This window comes from Erinaceus europaeus, chromosome 8, assembly GCF_950295315.1.
Source record: "Erinaceus europaeus chromosome 8, mEriEur2.1, whole genome shotgun sequence".
Taxonomy (NCBI): Eukaryota; Metazoa; Chordata; class Mammalia; order Eulipotyphla; family Erinaceidae; genus Erinaceus; species Erinaceus europaeus.
The window spans coordinates 25,614,477-25,635,726 of NC_080169.1; the positions used below are offsets into that span (position 1 = coordinate 25,614,477).

General features: G+C 41.0%; 1 pseudogene across 1 annotated transcript; it reads left to right on the forward strand.

Annotated features, from left to right (window-relative positions):
- The first annotated feature begins 19,146 nt into the window (after positions 1–19,146).
- On the forward strand, positions 19,147–20,213 carry LOC103116954 (high mobility group protein B1-like; annotated as a pseudogene). Its single transcript, XR_474995.3, has one exon. The product of XR_474995.3 is annotated as a high mobility group protein B1-like (transcript).
- Positions 20,214–21,250: the final 1,037 nt, after the last annotated feature.

Sequence of the window (21,250 nt, forward strand, 5' to 3'; positions counted from 1 at the left end):
TGCAAAGCTTAATAACCTCCAAAAAAGACCGGAGCTGGAGAGATAGCATAATGGTTATGCAAATAATAACAATAATTTCATGCCTGAGGCTCTGAGGTTCCAGGTTCAATCCCTAGCATCACTATATGCCAAAGCTGAGAAGTACTTTGGTCTGCCTGTTTGCCTGCGTATCTATCTATCTATCTATCTATCTATCATCTATCTATCTTGCCAACACTCTCACATTAAAATAAATAAACTGGAATTTAAAAGGGTGAGGATTGAACTACTATGTATGCAATGTGAAATAAAACTGCTTTCTGAGGGAGTCGGGTGGTAGCGCAGTGCCCATGGCGCAAAGCACAAGGACTGGCGTAAGGATCCCAGTTTGAGCCCCTGGCTCCCCACCTGCAGGGGAGTCACTTCACAGGCGGTGAAGCAGGTCTGCAGGTGTCTATCTTTCTCTCCCCCTCTCTGTCTTCCCCTCCTCTCTCCATTTCTCTCTGGCCTATCCAACAACGATGATGACATCAATAATAATAAAGACTACAACAATAAAACAACAAGGACAACAAAAGGGAATAAATAAATATTTTTTAAAAAACTGCTTTCTGAAGCTAAAAGTCACAAACTGGCATTGCCTGAAGTTTCTTCTCATTGTTGCCTTCATCTCACAATCAAAATGGCATCACACTTCCTTCTTCCTTCTCTGCCCATTAATCACTAAAAAGAGAAAGGACGTCATTTCTGGCTTTCAGCCACTATTTTCCTTTTCAACTTTGTTTATTGCTGAGCCAGGGGCTGCACATATGTTAATTCCTCTGTTCTTTTTCACTCAGAGAGACAAAGAGAGGCAGGGAGATACACTAAAATATAGAAACTTCTGAGAGTGTCATACACAGTCCTTGGTGCCAAGCTTCAAATCTCGGCTGTGCTCATGGCATCACAGGTGCCCTAACCATGAGCTAGCTATCTTTTCAACCATCAGCCACTATTTCTTTAATAGTCTGAAATCCTGTGGTTTTGAGCCTGCCCATCAAATCTGCATTTTTCTTCTTTCACTTCATATTCCACTCCACATTCTTTTTTTTTTTTTATTATTTCTTTATTGGGGAATTACTGTTTTACATTCGACAGTAAATACAATAGTTTGTACATTCATAACATTTCCCAGTTTTCCATATAACAATACAACCTCCATTAGGTCCTCTGTCATCCTTTTTGACTTGTCTTCTCCCCCCCCCCCCACCCCAGAGTCTTTTACTTTGGTGCAACATGCCAATTCCAGTTCAGGTTCTATTTGTGTTTTCTCTTCTGATTTTGTTTTTCAAAAGAGTGATATCATCCCATATTCATCCTTCTGTTTCTGACTTATTTCACTCAACATGAATTTTTCAAGGTCCAGTCAAGATTGGCTGAAAACGGTGAAGCCACCTTTTTTTTTTCTTTTTTTTTTATTTTTATTTTATTTAAGAAAGGATTAATTAACAAAACCATAGGGTAGGAGGGGTACAACTCCACACAATTCCCACCGCCCAATCTCCATATCCCACCCCCTCCCCCGATAGCTTTCCCATTCTCTATCCCTCTGGGAGCATGGACCCAGGGTCATTGAGGGTTGCAGAAGGTAGAAGGTCTGGCTTCTGTAATTGCTTCCTCGCTGAACATGGGCGTTGACTGGTCGGTCCATACTCCCAGTCTGCCTCTCTCTTTCCCTAGTAGGATGGGTCTCTGGGGAAGCTGAGCTCCAGGACACATTGGTGGTGTCTTCAATCCAGGGAAGTCTGGCCGGCATCCTGATGACACCTGGAACCTGGTGACTGAAAAGAGAGTTAACATACAAAGCCAAACAAATTGTTGAGCAATCATGGACCCAAAGCTTGGAAAAGTGGAGAGGAAGTATTAGGGAGATACTCACTGCAAACTCTAGTATACTTCTGCTTTCTTACTTTGGTGCCATACTCCAAACTCAGTCATTTTCTGCTTTGCGTTTCTACTTCTTCTTCTTCTTCTTTTTTTTTTTACATGCATAACGTTCCCCAGATTCCCATTTAGCAATACAACCCCCACTATTTCATTCATCATTTTTCATGGACCTGTATTCTCCCCACCCACCCACCCACCCCAGAGTCTTTTACTTTGGTGTAATACTCCAATTCCATTTCAGGTTCGACTTGTGTTTTCTTTTCTAATCTTGTTTTTCAACTTCGGCCTGAGAGTGAGATCATCCCATATTCATCCTTCTGTTTCTGACTTATTTCACTCAACATGATTTTTTCAAGGTCCATCCAAGATCGGCTGAAAACGGTGAAGTCACCATTTTTTACAGCTGAGTAGTATTCCATTGTGTATATATACCACAACTTGCTCAGCCACTCATCTGTTGTTGGACACCTGGGTTGCTTCCAGGTTTTGGCTATTACAAATTGTGCTGCCAAGAACATATGTGTGCACAGATCTTTTTGGATGGATGTGTTGGGTTCCTTAGGATATATCCCCAGGAGGGGAATTGCAGGGTCATAGGGTAGGTCAATTTCTAGCCTTCTGAGAGTTCTCCAGACTGTTCTCCACAGAGGTTGGACCAATTGACATTCCCACCAGCAGTGAAGGAGGGTTCCTTTGACCCCACATCCTCTCCAGCATTTGCTGCTGTTACCTTTTCTGATGTGTGACATTCTCACAGGAGTGAAGTGATATCTCATTGTTGTCTTGATTTGCATTTCTCTGACAATCAGAGACTTGGAGCATTTTTTCATGTGTTTCTCGGCCTTTTGGATCTCTTCTGTGGTGAATATTCTGTCCAATTCCTCCCCCCATTTTTGGATGGGGTTATTTGTTGTCTTGTTGTTGAGTCTGGTAAGCTCTTTATATATGTTGGTTATTAAACTCTTATCTGATGTATGGCATGTAAAGATCTTCTCCCATTCTGTGAGGGGTCTCTTGATTTGGGTAGTGGTTTCATTTGCTGTGAAGAAGCTTTTTAATTTGATGTAGTCCCATAGGTTTATACTTGCCTTAGTCTTCCTTGTAATTGGATTCGTTTCATTGAAAATGTCTTTAAAATTTATGCGGAAAAAAGTTCTTCCAATATTTTCCTCTAAGTATCTGATAGTTTCTGGTCTAACATCCAAGTCCTTGATCCACTTGGAATTTACTTTTGTATTTGGTGAAATACAGTGATTCAGCTTCATTCTTCTGCATGTTTCAACCCATTGTTTCCAACACCATTTGTTGAAGAGACTCTGCTTTCCCTATGTAATAGTCTGGGCACCTTTGTCAAAGATTAGATGTCCATAGGTGTGGGGCCTCATTTCTGGGCTCTCAATTCTATTCCACTGGTCAGTGTGTCTATTCATGTTCCAGTACCAAGCAGTTTTGATGACAATGGCCCTATAATATAGTTTGAGATCTGGCAGTGTGATGCCTCCAGTTCTGTTCTTTTTTCTCAAGATTGTTTTGGCAATTCTAGGTCTTTTCTGGTTCCAGATAAACATTTGTAGCATTTGTTCTATTCTCCTAAAAAATGTGCTTGGGATCTTGATGGGGATAGCATTAAATTTGTAGATGGCTCTGGGTAATATATTCATTTTGATGATGTTAATTCTTCCAACCCATGAGCATGGAATATCTTTCCACTTCTTTGTGTCTTTTTCAATTTCTTTGAGTAGTGACTCATAATTTTCAGTATACAAGTCTTTCACTTCTTTGGTTAGGTTTATTCCTAGATATTTTATTGTTTTTGTTGCTATAGAAAAAGGAACTGATTTCTGGATTTCAATTTCTTCTAACTTAGTGTTTGCATAGAGGAATGCCATTGACTTTTGAATGTTAATTTTATAGCCTGACACATTACTGTATTGCCTGATGATTTCCAAAAGCTTCTTGCTAGATTCCTTAGGTTTTTCCATGTATACTATCATGTCATCTGCAAATAAGGAGAGTTTGACTTCTTCTCTTCCGATCTGTATGCCTTTAATTCCTTGCTCCTGCCTGATTGCTATGGCAAGAACTTCCAACACTATGTTGAATAGTAATGGTGATAGTGGGCAGCCCTGTCTAGTACCTGATCTGAGGGGAAATGCTTCCAGTTTTTCACCATTGAGTATGATGTTGGCTGTAGGTTCGCTATATATAGACTCCACTTGAGGAATTTTCCATCTATTCCTATTTTTTGTAGTGTTTTGATCATAAAGGGATGTTGTATTTTGTCAAAGGCTTTCTCTGCATCTATTGATATGACCATGTGGTTTTTGGTCTTGCTTTTGTTGATGTGGTGGATCACATTGATTGATTTACGTATATTAAACCAACCTTGCATGCCTGGGATAAACCCCACTTGGTCATGATGAACAATCTTTTTGATATACTGCTGTATCCGGTTGGCTAGAATTTTGTTCAATATTTTCACATCTATGTTCATCAGAGATATTGGTCTGTAGTTTTCTTTTTTGGTTGTGTCCCTGTCTGCTTTTGGTATCAGGGTGATGTTGGCTTCATAGAAGCTGGCAGGGAGTATTCCAGTGTCTTCAATCTTCTGGAAGACTTTTAAAAGTAGAGGTATTAGTTCTTCTTTGAAAGTTTTGTAGAATTCATTTGTAAAACCATCTGGTCCAGGACTTTTATTTTTGGGGAGATTTTTGATAACTGTTTCAATTTCATTAGCTGTGATAGGCCTGTTCATATTATCCACTTCCTCTTTACTTAGTTTTGGAAGTTGGTAGGTATCTAGGAAATCATTAATTTCTTCCAGGTTCTCTAACTTGGTGGCATATAGTTGTTCATAGAAGCCTCGCATGATATGTTGAATTTCTGCAGTGTCTGTTGTGATATCTCCTCTTTCATTTACTATTCGATTTATTTGGGTCTTCTCCCTTTTTTGTTTTGTGAGTCTGGCTAAAGGTTTGTCGATCTTGTTTACTCTTTCGAAGAACCAACATTTACTTTCATTGATCTTTTGTATGGTTTTCCTATTCTCAATGTTATTTATTTCTGCCCTAACTTTAGTAATTTCTTTCCTTCTGGTTGCTTTAGGGTTCCTTTGTTGTTCTTCTTCTAGGTCTTTAAGATGTGCAATCAGGCTGTTTATTTGTGCCTTTTCTTGTTTCCTAATGTGTGCGTGTATAGCTATGAACTTCCCTCTTAGGACTGCTTTAGCTGTGTCCCAAATATTTTGATAGCTTGTGTCTTCATTTTCATTGAACTCTCGAAACATTTTGATTTCTTCCTTGATTTCCTCTTTGACCCAGAAGTTGTTAAGAAGTGTACTGTTGAGCTTCCACATTTTGGCACTGTTACTAATCTTTTGTTGATTGTTAAGTGTTAGTTTAATTCCACTGTGGTCTGAGAAGATGCTTGGGATGATTTCAGTGCTCTTGAATAGGCTGATGCTGTCTTTGTGACCTAATATATGGTCTATCCTTGAGAATGATCCATGTGGATTTGAGTAAAATGTGTATTCCAGTTTCTTGGGATGAATGACTCTGAAAATGTCCAATAGTTCTAGTTTATCTATCTCTTCATTTAGCTCCCTTATGTCTTTACTGATTTTCTTCCTGGATGATCTGTCAAGTTGAGAGAGTGGGGTGTTGAAGTCCCCTACTATGATTGTGTTACTGTTAATATATTGCTGTAGCTCTTTCAGTAGAAGTTTGATGTATTTAGATGGCTTCTCATTGGGTGCATAGATATTAATAATTGTTAAGTCCTCTTGATTGACTGATCCTCTGAGCATTAAGTAGTGTCCATTCTTATCTTTTTTAATCTTATCTATTTTAAAGTCTATCATGTCAGATATGAGAATAGCTGTTCCTGCCCTTTTTTGTGGGCCATTGGCTTGAATGATAGTTTTCCATCCTTTCACTTTAAGTCTGTGTTTGTCTTGTTGCGTTAGGTGAGTTTCCTGTAGACAACATATTGTTGGGTTGTGTTTTCTGATCCATCTTCCTACTCTGTGTCTTTTAATAGGTGAATTCAGGCCATTCACATTTATTGATATCAAAGATTGAAGATATTTTAACGCCATTCATAGAGTTTTAGAGTGTTTTGATATATGTTCTATTTGTGGTGGTCTGGTTGTTTATAGGAAACCTTTCAGAACTTCTTTCAAGGCAGGCTTGGTGATGGTTGCTTCCTTCAACTGTTGCTTGTCTGAGAAGGTTTTGATGCTTCCATCTAGTCTGAATGACAATCTAGCAGGATATAGTATTCTTGGCTGAAAGCCTTTCTCATTGAGCACTCGATAGATATCTTGCTATTCTCTTCTGGCCTGTAGTGTTTGTATGGAGAAGTCTGCTGCTAATCTTATGGGTTTTCCTTTGTAGGTGACTCTTTGTTTTTCTCTTGCAGCCTTGAGGATCCTTTCTTTATCCTTATTCCTTTCCAATCTAAGTATGACATGTCTTGGTGTCTTTGGGTCTGGGTTAATTCTGTTTGGGACCCTCTGGGCTTCTTGAATCTTTATGTCTTTGGTGTTGTCTAGACTAGAGAAATTTTCCGCTATTATGGCCTGGAGAACGCTTTCTTCCTCCCCTTCTCTTTCTTCCTCTGGTAAGCCAATAATGCGTATATTGTTTCTTTTGAAGTCATCCCATAGGACTCTGTTGTTGTTTTCAGCATCTCTTAATCTCTTTTTGAGATCTCTTACTTCTTTTTTAGTAGTCTCTAATTCATCCTCAATCTTGCTAATTCTGTCTTCAGCCTCATTGATTCTATTCTCTCTGCCCTCTACTGCTTTCTGGAGTTCATCTATTTTGTTGCCCTGCTCTGATACTGTTTTAGCTTGTTCAGCTAGTTGCCTTCTTAGCTCAGCAATTTCAGCTTTCAGCTCTCTAATAACCATGAGATTATTAGAATTTTCTTCCATATTCTCATTTGTTGTTCCTGCAGTTCTGATTACAATTTTTTCAAATTCTTTACTCACTCCTGTTATTATTTCCTTAGCTAATGTTTGGATGTTGAACTCGTTGTTTTGTGCTTCGCCCTCTGGAGGACTTTTAGGTGGACTCTTGTCCTGGTTCGAGTCTCCATTATTTTTTCTTGTTGTTTTAACCATTTTATATAAGTTAACAGTTTTTTCAATCCCTGAGTTGGAGTTCAGTGGTGTAAAAGCCTTTTTTTTTTTTTTTCCCTTGTAGGCTATGGTAGCCTGAGGGCTTTTAAACTATCAATAGGCTTCTTGGCTTAATCAATGACTCCTGACCAAGAGATAAAGCAGGGTGTGGCAGAGATAATCCAGTGGTTATGCAAAGAGACTTTCACAGCCCCTCAGCTATGCCACCGAGGTATAGGTCTTCTCCTGAGTTTCCCGGTTAGATCTCTGTGCCCTGGTGTCCCTCCCTCTTGCTGCTCCAGATTCTGAGGGTAGTAGCAATGGAGACTCAGAGTTGTACTTGGTGAGTCTCTGGGGAGTCCTTTCCTCCCTTCAGCTGTCCCCTTGTTGGTGGAGCAGACTGGAGGTGGTGTCTCCACTGACAAATTGTCGAACTGTTAGCAGTCACTTAATCTCTCCTTAGGCCCCTCTCTCCTCTCTGTCACCAGCCACGCGTGTTTGTACTCACGGGTGATTTACTGGGTTTCTGTGGTCATTCTAGTCCTGTCTTGTTTCGGTCCGGGTGGTCTCCTTTGGTATTCCTATTTGATCCGGGAGAGGAGAGGAGAGGAGAGAAAGCGATCTGCTGCTCGTAGCTCCGCCTCCGGAAGTCGAATCACCACCATTTTTTTTTATAGCTGAGTAGTATTCCATTTGTAGATATACCACAACTTGCTCAGCCACTCATCTGTTGTTGAACATCTGGGTTGCCTCCAGGTTTTGGCTATTAAAAATTGTGCTGCTAAGAACATGTGTGTACACAGATCTTTTTGGATGGGTGTGTTGGGTTCCTTAGGCTATATCCCCAGGAGAGGAATTGTAGGATCATAGGGTAGGTCCATTTCTAGCCTTCTGAGAGTTCTCCAGACTGTTCTCCACAGGGGTTGGACCAATTTACATTTTCACCAGAAGTGTAGAAGGGTACCTTTGACCCCACACCCTCTCCAGCATTTGCTGCTGTTACCTTTTCTGATGTATGACATTGTCACAGGTCCACTCCATATTTTTTACTCACTTTACTTAAATTTTTTTTTCTTTTAGAGTCATCATTAAAGTATGCCAGTCTCTTGCACTTAACCAAATGTATTCCTTACTTTATCTGACTCAGTTGGACTTAGAGTGATTGAGGGAAGTGAAATAGGAAGTAGGTGTTGAAGCTATCTAGGTCTAAGTAGAAACTATTTGATTAAGTACTTTATGGTGTCTTTTTTTAGGTCTTTCTACTTGCTTGCTGCATTTACTAACTCACTGCAAACTATTGTGCACTTTTACTTTAAAGTATATATTTCCCCCCTAACTTATGGGTACATGTGTACATATGGCCTATGTCATGGGCCCTGCATGGTCTATATCTAGGTTTTGAAGCTTTGTTAGAAAGTTCATCACCTGAAATGGAATCAAAGAGTTCTATGAGCTAGGAAAAGTCTCACAAGAGTGATGAAGCTGGAGGGTCCACGCCTGATGTCTCTGGACACAGTCCTAAGTGAAACATCCTGAGGTGGTATTGGTTACATTGATTAGGTTGGGATCAGCAGATGCAGTATGAATTGGTGTGACTTGAGAGAAGCATGCAGGAAAGTGAGTGCCACCCCAGAAGTTCCAGGACTGGGAGAAATAGGGGTGTTGTAGAGAGTGGGGGAAGGTTCCTGCTATCTTAGGATTTAAAAAGGCAGTAGATAGTTATTGCTATAACCAAATTATTTGGCAATTGAGTTAACTTTGAAAAATCCCATTTTTAGGATTTGCTGTGTCATACAAGATCTCACCATAATTTATGTTCTTTAATGATGTTTACATATAGCTATATCTTATAAAGTGACACCACCAGTTGCTTCTGTTCTCCCTGGTCTAGGCTTATAGGTGATTTAATATTTCAAAGAAGAAGTCATTGTTAGAGATGTATTAACAGTTTGAGTCCACCATCAAAATTCAATCTGATTACCAATTTGAATTCTTAAGTGCTTAGACTGAAGAAATATATACTCAGAGCTGTGGTCTATGCATCAAAAAGTTTGAGACATTCAATCCATTTTCCCCCTCTCATATTTAAAAAAAATTTTTTTTAATATTTATTTTATTTATTTATTCCCTTTTGTTGCCCTTGTTGTTTTATTGTTGTAGTTATTATTGTTGTTGTTGTTGTTGGATAGGACAGAGAGAAATGGAGAGAGGAGGGGAAGACAGAGAGGAGGAGAGAAAGATAGACACCTGCAGACCTGCTTCACCGCCTGTGAAGCGACTCCCCTGCAGGTGGGGAGCCGGGGTTCGAACCGGGATCCTTATGCCGGTCCTTGTGCTTTGCGCCACCTGCGCTTAACCTGCTGCACTACAGCCAGACTCCCTCCCCCTCTCATATTAATTAAACAGTGATTTGTGAGACTGTAAGTTAATAGGAGTGTATATTAACACCATTTCCACCACCAAAGGTCAGTGTGCCCCCCCAACATACACAGTGAAGCTGAACATCTACCCTCACCCCTCCAACCCCAGATATTTTTTACCTTGATGCCACACTCCAAACTCAGTCAGATTCTGCTGTGAGTTTCCCTTTCTGTTCTTCTTTCTCAACTTCTGTTTATGAGTGGGATCATCCCATGAACTCATCTTTGTTTTTCTGACTTATCTCACTTAATATAATTCCTTCTACCTCCATCCAAGATGGGTCAGAGAAGGTGGGGTTATTATTTTTAATAGCTGCATAGTATTCCACTGGGTCACTATACCACAGCTATCCCAGCCATTCATCTGTTGTTGGGCATCTGGTTTCCTTCCAGGTTTTATCTATTACAAATTGTGCTGCTATGAACATGGGTGTACACATATCTTTTTGGTTGGGTGTTATGGAGTCCTTAGGATATATCCCTAGGAGAGAAATGACTGGGTCATATGGAAGATCTATTTCTAGCCTTCTGAGGGTTCTCCAGACTGCTCTCCACAGAGGTTGGATCAATTTACATTCCCACCAGCAGCAGTGCAGGAGAGTTCATTTTTCTTCTTTCACCTCATATTCCACTCCATATTCATTACTCAAAATTTTTGTTTTTGTTTGTCTCATCTCCTAGATTTACAAAGATCCAATTAGGTTTGTGGTAAAGCAAAAAAAATTAATCAAAACACAGGTTGGTTATTTTTTTCTTTTCCTGCATGCCAGCTTTGAAAAACTCATTGCTAAAGGTCAGAATAAATGCTAATGATTCCAGAAAGAGAAGAAATAGTTGACAAATTTATTAAGTTGTATTTGTAGCTCCAGCATGAAAAATGCTTGTTGACTTGATTGAGATCCTTTCCTTGTCATGCTTTTTTTTTCTCTCAAAATGCAATTATCTTTTTTTTTTTTTGGCTTCTTTTTATTTTTAAAAATATTTATTTATTTATTCCCTTTTGTTGCCCTTGTTTTATTGTTGTAGTTATTATTGTTGTCATTGTTGTTAGAAAGAACAGAGAGAAATGGAGAGAGGAGGGGAAGACAGAGAGGGGGAGAGAAAGAGAGACACCTGCAGACCTGCTTCACTGCTTGTAAAGCGACTCCCCTGCAGGTGGAGAGTGGAGGGGCTCGAACTGGGATCTTTGTGCTGCATGCGCTTAGTCCGCTGCACTGCCACCGACTCCCTTTTTGCGTATTTTTAAAAAAGTGATATGCTGCTCTAGTTCTCAGACTTCATGAGCTTCAGAATCACCTTGACAAATAATATACCTGCAGGTTATCATTCCCACTTTCTGATTCAGAAAGTCTGGGATGAGATCTAAGGTTTGAATTCCCAGTGACACAAAATGATTCATCGTTAAGTGATAAAGACGTACATAAAAGAGAAGATTATGGATTGCTTGGAATGCCATTCCTAGAAAACCCCTTTTAATTGGTGTACATACGTTTAGTCTTTGGAATATTCATGGTACAGATACTTCAAGATATCAGATCTATGCCTTTGATTGTATTTAGTGTAGGAACAAGGTCAAGTAAGAAACAGGCTCCTTTGGCAGCTAGCACTAGTCATGTGACACAATTGACCAACGATGTGTAGCAGAAGTGTTTCTGCGAGGGACCTTTTGGAAATACTACCATCTTCCAGGGTAGGGGAAAAAATACTTCAGTAGTGCTTTTGGAGTTTGTCCTTCCTCTTTGTCCTGTCTGGAGCTTAGATATTAATCTGGAGGAGTAGTTGTCATTTTGTTGTCAAAGATGGAGGGCAATGTTCCAGGGAGACAGAAAGAAGGGGGCTATTATTTTAGCAACTGCACTAGCTTTAAACCATTTTAAGCCCCAACAGGAACCCAAATAAATGTATAGATAGTTGTTCTTTTTGCACTATGTCCTCTTTTCATGTGAAAAATATACCTTCCTATCAAGGGAAGGGGAACTAGAATATTATCTACATTTTTTTTTTCTTTCCTCCAGGGTTATTGCTGGGCTCAGTGCCTGCACCATGAATCCACCGTTCCTGGAGGTCATTTTTTTCCCCTTTTGTTGCCCTTGTTGTTGTAGCCTCGCTGTGGCTATCATTATTGCCATTGTTGATGTCGTTTGTTGTTGGATAGGACAGAGAGAAATGGAGAGAGGAGGGGAAGACAGAGACCGGGAGAGAAAGATAGACACCTGCAGACCTGCTTCACCGCCTGTGAAGTGACCCCCCTGCAGGTGGGGACCCGGGGGCTCGAACTGGGATCCTTACGCCGGTCCCTGCGCTTTGCACCACATGCGCTTAATCCACTGCGCCACCGCCCGACCCCCTACATTTTTCTTAATGTCTATATACTGTATCAATCTTTAGATACACCATAACTAATTTTTTGAAAATCAGTCCTTCATTGATAGACATTCCAGTTTCCTTCCTCTCTTCCTTCCTTCCTTCTTTCCTTCCTACTTTCTTTTTTTTATAATTTTTAAAAAAATATTTATTTTATTTATTTATTCCCTTTTGTTGCCCTTGTTGTTTTATTGTTGTAGGCATTATTGATGTTGTTGTTGTTGGATAGGACAGAGAGAAATGGAGAGAGGAGGGGAAGACAGAGAGGAGGAGAGAAAGATAGACACCTGCAGACCTGCTTCACCGCCTGTGAAGCGACTCCCCTGCAGGTGGGGAGCCGTGGCTCGAACCGGGATCATTATACTGGTCCTTGTGCTTTGCGCCACCTGCGCTTAACCCTCCGTGCTACAGCCTGACTCCCCTCCTTCCTACTTTCTTTCCTTCTTTCTTTCCCTTCCTTCCTTCCTTTCTTCCCTCTCCCCCCTTTTACTAGAGCACTCCTCAACTCTGGCATAATGATGGTTCAGGGGATTAAACCTGGGACTTTGGAACCTTAGGCCGGAGACTCTCTTTGTATAACTATTATGCTGTATCCCCACTCTCTAATTTTTCTTTATGCATGCAAACAAACACATGATTTCTGCATTTTGTTCTGGGAAAGAAAATATTTAGTCATGCTTTATACTTTTGGTTCACAAAGACTGTGTGGTGAGGTCTGCTCCCTTCTTGTCCCAGTATGGTAACAGTGAGGAGTCTGCATCTGTTGTCTATGGCCTGTTTTTTTTTTTTTTCTTGAATGAAGAGATGCGAATAGTTGGTTATATAGTTCTCCAAATCTGGGTCATTTTAAGAAACACTGTGTGAATGGGCCTCATAGTTCAGTGCAGATGCATTTTTAGTTCCTCATAATCTTGACAGACTACCTGACAAAGCCAAGTCTCTTTATTTCCAAAAGCAAACATTTGTACAAAGACGAAAACAAACAAGCAAACAAAAGCAAAAAGAAAAACTACACATCTACCCCTGAGCAATGATTTCCTATTAATTCATACAGAAAGAAATGAAAGTTAAAAAAAAAAAAACTCCTGAAGAATATGCTAACATTCAAAATTAAATCAGTAATCTGTCTCCCATAAAAAACATACCGCTTAACCTAACTGTACCCAAAACCAATGGCAACCCCACAGGATGCTATAAGATAATAGGCTGAGGGGCAGTCAGGTGGTAGTGCAGCGGATTAAGCGCAGGTGGCACAAAGCACAAGGACCTGCGTAAGGATTCCAGTTTGAGCCCCCAGCTCCCCACCTTCAGGGGAATCACTTTACAAGTGGTGAAGCAGATCTGGAGGTGTCTATCTTTCTCTCCCCCTCTCTGTCTTCCCCTCCCCTCTCCATTTCTGTCTTACCCAACAATGATGACATCAACTACAATAATAAATACAACAATAAAACAAGGGCAACAAAAGGGAATAAATAAATAAATAAATATTTAAAAAAAGATAATAGGCTGAGGTTGCTTTACACTTATATAAATAATCTATCCTCAAACAAAGAAGGATGATTGCACAGACAAACTGATCTCTTTTGGTCTTTAGAGGAAAAAAGAATTGCAAGACATTTTAAATGAAAAGAAACTTCTTCAGCTTTAAACCATTTTCAGTCCCACTGGGAACCGGAATAAATATGTAATCAGTTTCCTTTTTACTGTGACTTCCAGAAACTCAAACCAAATTTGCCTTCCAGAAGACATCGAGTAAATAGAAGATTTTTTTCCTTTACTGGAGGCTAATAGATTACAGGATATTTGTTGACCTGTGGGTCTAGTTTCTCGCCTCCCTGTGACAGGTGCAAAGCACTCTCATCCTCAGTTTAGGTCTTCTCCCATCATCATGCACCAGGACTCCATGGAGAGATTGGAGTCATGCTGCCGAAAGTCTAAGTGTTACTTTGTTCTAGTGGTCTTAGGAAATAAAATATAAACACTCAGTTTTTTTTAATTCTCCTTATTTACTATTGGATAAAGAGGCCCAAAACTGAGAGGGGAGGGGAAGATAGAGAAGGAGGTGACACCTGCAGCCTTGCTTCACCACTTGTGAAGCTTTCCCCTTGCAGGTGGGAACCAGGGGTTTGAACCTGGATCCTTGTGTATTGTAATGTGTGTGCTTAGCCAGGTGTGCCACCATGTGGTCCCTAATAATCACTTTTTTTTTAGATAGGACAGAGAGAAATGGAGAGAGGAGGGGAAGGAAGAGAGGGGGAGAAAAAGACACCTGCAGACTTCCCTGTAGGTGGGGGGCCGGGGGCTGGAACAGGTGGGGAGCCGGGGGCTGGAACCAGGATCCTTATGCCAGACCTTGTGCTTTGTACCACGTGCGCTTAACCCACTGCACTACCGCCCAATTCCCAATAATCACTTTTTAAGATTTTGAAAGTTTTATTAATAAATTTTACAATAAGATTAAAGTCATATTTCGATGTTCACATCCTTATAAGTCACCTCAAAGTTTTTATGTGAGAAGGTAAGAGTAAGTGAATAAAACTAAAATTGAGGGCCAGGGGGTAGCTCATGCGGTAGAGTACAGTCCTTGCTGGGTATGAGGTCCTAGGTTGGAGACCCATCCCAGATGGGAGCACCATGGATAGCAGCAGGGAAGCTCCATAGATGGTAGAGTGGTACTGTGCTATCTGTCTTCTCTGTCTTCCCTCTTTGCTCTGTCTTTAAAAAAATTTTTTCAAAGAATGAAAAAGCTGAGGCAGGGAGAGCATTTAGTGGTGTTGCACATGGCTTGGATTCATTCTCCAGTGCCACACAGAAATAAAGAAAGAGGGTTTGGGTGGGGCCTGGCACACCTGTTTATGTGCATGTGTTACCATGTGCAAGGACCTGGCTTTGAACCTCTGGCCCTTACCTACAGGGGGAAGGCTTTATGAGCAGTACTGCAGATGTGTTTCTCTCTCTCTCTCTCCCTCTCTATCCCCTTCACTCTTTCACTCTCAATTTCTCTCTATCCTATCAAATAAAACCAATAAATAAAATAAAAAAGAAATATAGACAGAAAAATGACTAAGGCTTTGGTTATACCTGGTAGTCATATCTGAAATGTTGGCTATGAATTGCTGAAGAGTGTTCAGGGTGTGTTGACTATTTTGTAGAAGGCAAAAGACCTATATAGTCTGAGGGGAAAAAACAAAGCACTTGTCTGTTTTATAACGTAACAAATGCAAACAGTGAATCTTAGTTTGCATTCACCACATTTTATCTGTTATTATTGTATTGTTTTTATACCTAAATGTGCCGAGTATTTAAAATTTTCTTCATTTTCCTTCTTCTCCTTCATCACCAGAGAGCACTGCTCAGCTCTTGGTCTTTCTAGTGTGGGATATTGAACCTGGGACTTTGTAGCTTCAAGCATTAGAGTCTCTTTGCAAAACCAAATGCTATCTATCCCTGCCCTGTAGTTTCTTTCAATATTTAATTTAGAGCCTGGGGATTTAGAGACTGGGGAGACAGCTCAGTATTAGAAAATTTGTCCCTAGCTTGATCCCCCAATACTATGTATACCAGAGCTAAGTAATGCTCTGGCCTCTCTCTTTCAAGTACGTCATTTCATTCTGGGATCATTGTGATCACTTCTCTGGTGAGAATATGTCATGCAACAAATATGTGCATCTGTATTCATCAGACATTGGCATAGATTCTTGTCTATGAGGAAGAGAACTTAAAAGGAAAAGCAAAGTTTCGGGTAGGGTGTTTAGGGTATATATTTTTTTCTTGTCAAAATGATAATGCCAGCACTGTGCTCTCATTGGTTTTCTTCAGGCCTGCACCCTCATCCTGAGCCTGGTGAGAGGTTTAAAGGAGGCAATGCCAATCAGGAAATCATACTGCTCTGCTGTTTTATCTGGTAAATCACACCTCTGAAGGAAATGGATGGCTACACTTAGTGATGGTAAGTCACCCTTCCCCTGACACTCTGTTACTCTTAACACTTCTTGCATTAAAGATGCCAGATGCTGCTGAACAGCTTCACATAGTGCTCATTCCTGATGCCTTCTTGAAACCAACCCAGTGGCGGGGGCCCTTTCACAAATGTGAAATACTCCTTGGGAACAGCCTTATAAAGTCTTATAGCAAGGAGTGAACCTTCTCCCCCTCTGGGTGGCAGCCCCATTCCTCCTACCTGGGGGAGAACAGGGTAGATTCTGGAGGCTGGACCGTGTTCTGTGTTGTGTGCACACTCCAGTCCTTTGCTGTGCAGCTGTGGTCATTTGCATAGGCCTGTGCTATTTATGACTCTGGATATTTGCTAAAAAAGAACCATCTCATTTTCTGACTGCAGCTGCCCACACTGGTCTGGCTGCCACTGGGGTTTCCCGGCAGGCCACGATACTGTCACATCATTTCAGATCATCTTGTTTGTGTTTAACACGGTTCTATGTCTCTTCCTGCTTACATGGCTTCACCATAGCTATTCATTCACTTAATTATTCAACAAGCACCTATTATGTGTCAGACACTGTGTGTGGCCTTGGAAATACCAAGACAAATGAGGTGCAGATTCTTCCATGAGAAGTTTTCTGGCTTCAGGGGGAAAACTAACAAAGTATTCAGTGTGTGGGTTTCTGTCTGCCTTTCTTCTCCTTTTATCCCTCACTCTGTTCCTGTCTGTCTTTCTTTTGCTTTGTTTCTGAGGTATAGAAAATAAGAGAGAGAAAGAGAACCAGAGCATCACTCTGGCATATGCAAGATCAGGAGTTGAACTCGGGGCCTTGTGCATGTAAGATTGCTACTCTACCCACTGTGACATATCCCAAACTGCTGACCTCTTTTTTGAAACCACATCCTTTGCCCACACATGCCACCCTGAAAAGCATATTTTTGTCTTTCTATTCACTTTCAACCTTTTTGATCTCATTGCATCTAGTCATTAACTATCCTGTAGTGTGGCTTCTAGCTCAGACTAGGGCCTTCTATGCTAAGTTCCTGGGTCACTCATTTGTGCCTGTCCCCAGCCAAAGACTCCAGTAACTATTATCAAGTTTAATTTATCTTTGGATGGAGCATTTGACCCAATAAAAAACAGATGGTACCTTTCCTGCCCAGGAGCCTTGATTTCATTCTTATCTTTTGGAAATAGAGCCCAGTAAGCACCAAGCTATCATAATCTCTCTTCTCAAGACCATTCTTTTAGCAGGTACCATGGTTCATCCCCTGGCATCTTTCATACTGTTTTCTGGTAGTATAATTGTTCTTGTATCATAATTTAACCTGTCAGGTAGATTGTGCATGATCCTTGTTTTCGAAACTAATAAACAAGCCCTCTCTCCTTGTTGAATCACTTGAAGATTCGGGAGTAGGTTTGTTGTTTTTTCCCTCTTCCTTTTAGTCAGCTAGCTAGTGATCCTGAGCTGACCTGTGAGCCTGTAGATCCATTCCCTGCCCATCTCTCTTGGGCTCTGTAGGAGCCTGATGACTTTAGGCTAGGTTTGATCAATGGAAGGTAGCAATAGGAACTAGATGGATGGTGGGAACAGGGAAAAGCAAGGCAATTTCACATGGTCTTCCCTGACTCTATAGATGTCTTCCCTTAAGGGCCTCTATGACAGTTCCTCCATGGCTCCAGATCCCACTGAACAGGCCCACTGGGGTTCCAGCTGATCTGACCTCTGGATTCTAATACCACAACCTGTAGCAGGTGTAATAACTTCTTGTTACACTAATCTCTGAGTTTGCCTCGCTACCTCCTAGACAAATGATTTAGAGGGCTTCTGGCTTTTTTTGTTTGTTTTGTTTTTACATGCTCCATACTCTTCTTTCCCTCTCACTCTCCCCTCTCCTACCCTTCCTGGGAAGTGGTAGAAATCATAAAGAGGTTGTTGTTGGATCTTATGCCATTGAATATCTTCTCAAGACAGAGAACTATTCTTTGAGTCCTGCTTCCTTCTTTGTCTCACCGAACGCCACCAGCAAAATACAAATGAAATTGTTGTCTATTGATTCATCTGGCGAGCCAACTTTTTTATATCTATACTCCAAATAATTCTGGTGAAAATTGGGAACACAATTTGTTTGTAAATGGCCACCTTGTGAGAATAGCAACACCCATGAGTCTTGGTTTTGGAGAACACTATTAAAATCAGAGAAGTTGTTAGGCAATTCCTACTGGTATCATATTACCTAGGACTTGTTGGGAAATTGTGAGGATGTGGTTGAGCTTGGCAGGGCTTGAACCTGAGGGGTGCGTCTATCCTGTTAGTCTTTCTCTCTACCGAGAGGTTGACCAAGGAGGGACAGTAGTAACCCCAAAGGTGTGCCTCATCCTATCAGATTCCCTGCCTCACAAAGCACTCTGTATTCCTGAGAGTATGGCCTTTAGATAAAAAGAAAGGGGGAGATGGCACTAAGCCAGCTCCCCCTGCTCTACCCTGCATTGCTGATACTATGGCCTATTTACATAATCACTGTTTTGCCTGTAAGATCCCCACCCATTCCATTCCTTTGATCTATCTTCTTTGAGACCCACCCTGCCAGCAGGATAACATTGATCCCACCAGTTAAAACCATCACAACAGTTGCTAAGGAAGTTTATACCTTCCCAGCCCACTTTTGCCTTTCTCCACCCCCTTTCCTAGCCATTTCCATTTCCAACTTGCCACTTCTGGTTCTATCCTATAAAAGTGTTGTGTCTCTGATCAATAAAGGCTGCATTACCTAGCACCACGTGTTTGGTTCCTGAGTCATCTATCTCCTGTGTCGCTGAGTGAGTAGCAGCCCAGGCTGGCTCCGGTTGAGTTCTCTCCAACCCAGAGAGTACGCGCCTGGGAAGAAGCACCTCCACGCTAGCCTGGCAAGGACTGATATCTAGGGAAATAATTGTTTACAGTATGGATACAGGTTCTTCACTGTACCTATCTGTTAGAGATGAACTGGAGCATGAAAGTCAAAGAAAAAAGCAATATTACTTCTTCAAATGTACCTGTACTTTTTGGAAATGGTACTCACTTTTTTAAAAAATTATTTTCCCTTTTGTTGCCCTTGTTGTTTTATTGTTGTAGTTATTATTGTTGTTGTCGTTGTTGGATAGGACAGAGAGAAATGGAGAGAGGAGGGGAAGACAGAGAGGGGGAGAGAAAGATAGACACCTGCAGACCTGCTTCACCGCCTGTGAAGCGACTCCCCTGCAGGTGGAGAGCCAGAGGCTTGAACCGGGATCCTTATGCTGATCCTTGCACGGTACTCACTTTTCTTTCCTTTGTGTAAACTTTTTCTTTTTAATTTAATTCTTTGTTTATAAAAAGGAAACATGGGACAGACATTGCAGTACATTGAGCTCCATAGAGACAGCGCCAGGGCAAGTGTGAGCCGGACGGGCACTGGGCGACTCTGTGCCTCGCGGAGGAAAAGCGATCAAACATGGGCAAAGGAGATCCTAAGAAGCCAAGAGGCAAAATGTCATCATATGCATTCTTTGTGCAAACTTGCCGCGAGGAGCACAAGAAGAAGCACCCGGATGCTTCGGTCAACTTTTCAGAATTTTCCAAGAAGTGCTCAGAGAGGTGGAAGACCATGTCTGCTAAAGAGAAAGAAAAATTTGAAGACATGGCAAAGGCTGACAAAGCCCGTTATGAAAGAGAAATGAAAACTTATATCCCCCCTAAAGGGAAAACAAAAAAGAAATTCAAGGACCCCAATGCACCTAAGAGGCCTCCGTTGGCCTTTTTCTTGTTTTGTTCTGAGTATCGCCCCAAAATCAAAGGAGAACATCCTGGCCTATCCATTGGTGATGTTGCAAAGGAACTGGGAGAGATGTGGAATAACACTGCTGCAGATGACAAGCAGCCTTATGAAAAGAAGGCTGCTAAGCTGAAGGAAAAATACGAAAAGGATATTGCTGCCTACCGAGCTAAAGGCAAGCCTAATGCAGCCAAAAAGGGAGTTGTCAAAGCCGAAAAAAAGCAAGAAAAAGAAGGAAGAAGAGGAAGATGAAGAAGAGGATGAGAATGAGGAAGAAGAGGAAGATGAAGAAGATGAAGACGAAGAGGAAGATGATGATGATGAATAAGTTGGTTCTAGCGCAGTTTTTTTTCTTGTCTATAAAGCATTTAACCCCCCTGTACACAACTCACTCCTTTTAAAGAAAAAAATTGAAATGTAAGGCTGTGTAAGATTTGTTTTTAAACTGTACAGTGTCTTTTTTTGTATAGTTAACACACTACCGAATGTGTCTTTAGATAGCCCTGTCCTGGTGGTATTTTCAATAACCTTGCCTGGTACAGTAAGGGGGTTGTAAATTGGCATGGAAATTTAAAGCAGGTTCTTGTTGGTGCACAGCACAAATTAGTTATATATGGGGATGGTAGTTATTTTTTATTATTTTGTTTCATCTTCAGTTGTCTATGATGCAGCTTATATGAAATAATTGTTGTTCTGTTAAACTGAAATACTACTCTGTAATTGCAAAAAAAGAAAGTTGCAGCTGTTTTGTTGACATTCTGAATGCTTCTAAGTAAATACAATTTTTTTATTAAAAAAAAAAGGAAACATTGACTAAACAATAGGATAAGAGGGGTACAACTCCACACAATTCCCACCACCAGAACTCTGTATCCCATCCCCTCCCTTGATAGCTTTCCTATTCTTTATCCCTCTGGGAGTATGGACCCAAAGTTATTGTGGGGTGCAGAAGGTGGAAGGTCTGGTTTCTATAATTGCTTCCCCACTGAACATGGGCATTGGCAGGTCGATCCATATTCCCAGCCTGTCTCTCTCTTTCCATAGTGAGGCAGGGTTCTGGGGAATCGGAGCTCCAGAACACAATGGTGGGGTTGTCTGTCCAGGGAAGTCTGGTTGGCATCATGCTAGCATCTGGAACCTGGTGGCTGAAAAGAGAGTTAACATATAAAGCCAAACAAGTTGTTGACTAATCATGAACCTAAAGGCTGGTGTAGTGCAGATGAAGAGTTGGGGGGGGGGGGGGTCTCCATTCTGTAGATAGCTGGTAGGCCTATTTTAGTTATATTCCAAAGGGCCTATGGCTATACTAGTTTTTTGTTTGTTTGTTTGGTTGATTGGTTTTTCTTTTGTTTTTTCCCTGAGCCTGAAATCTGATGTGCAGGTGGATCCTAGTTATTGTCTGGGGAAATGATGTCATGGCTAGAAAAAGGACCAGAAAGCTGGATCAGGGAAGACAGTAGCTCACAAATATGGGAAAGGTGTATAAATATTGTTGACTGTAAACCCCCATAGAGTTGATGTGATCTGGGGCCCATATTCAGTTTAAGAGCATATGTTTTTATGTCACTGAATTGCTAGTGTCATCAGTAGCAAATCCAGTTTATGGGGTTCCCCTTTCAAAATATTAGTGATCAGGCCTGTGGAATGACATATCTTTGATAACATTGGGTCTTAGGATGTTACACTGCATCACTCAAAGAAGGAA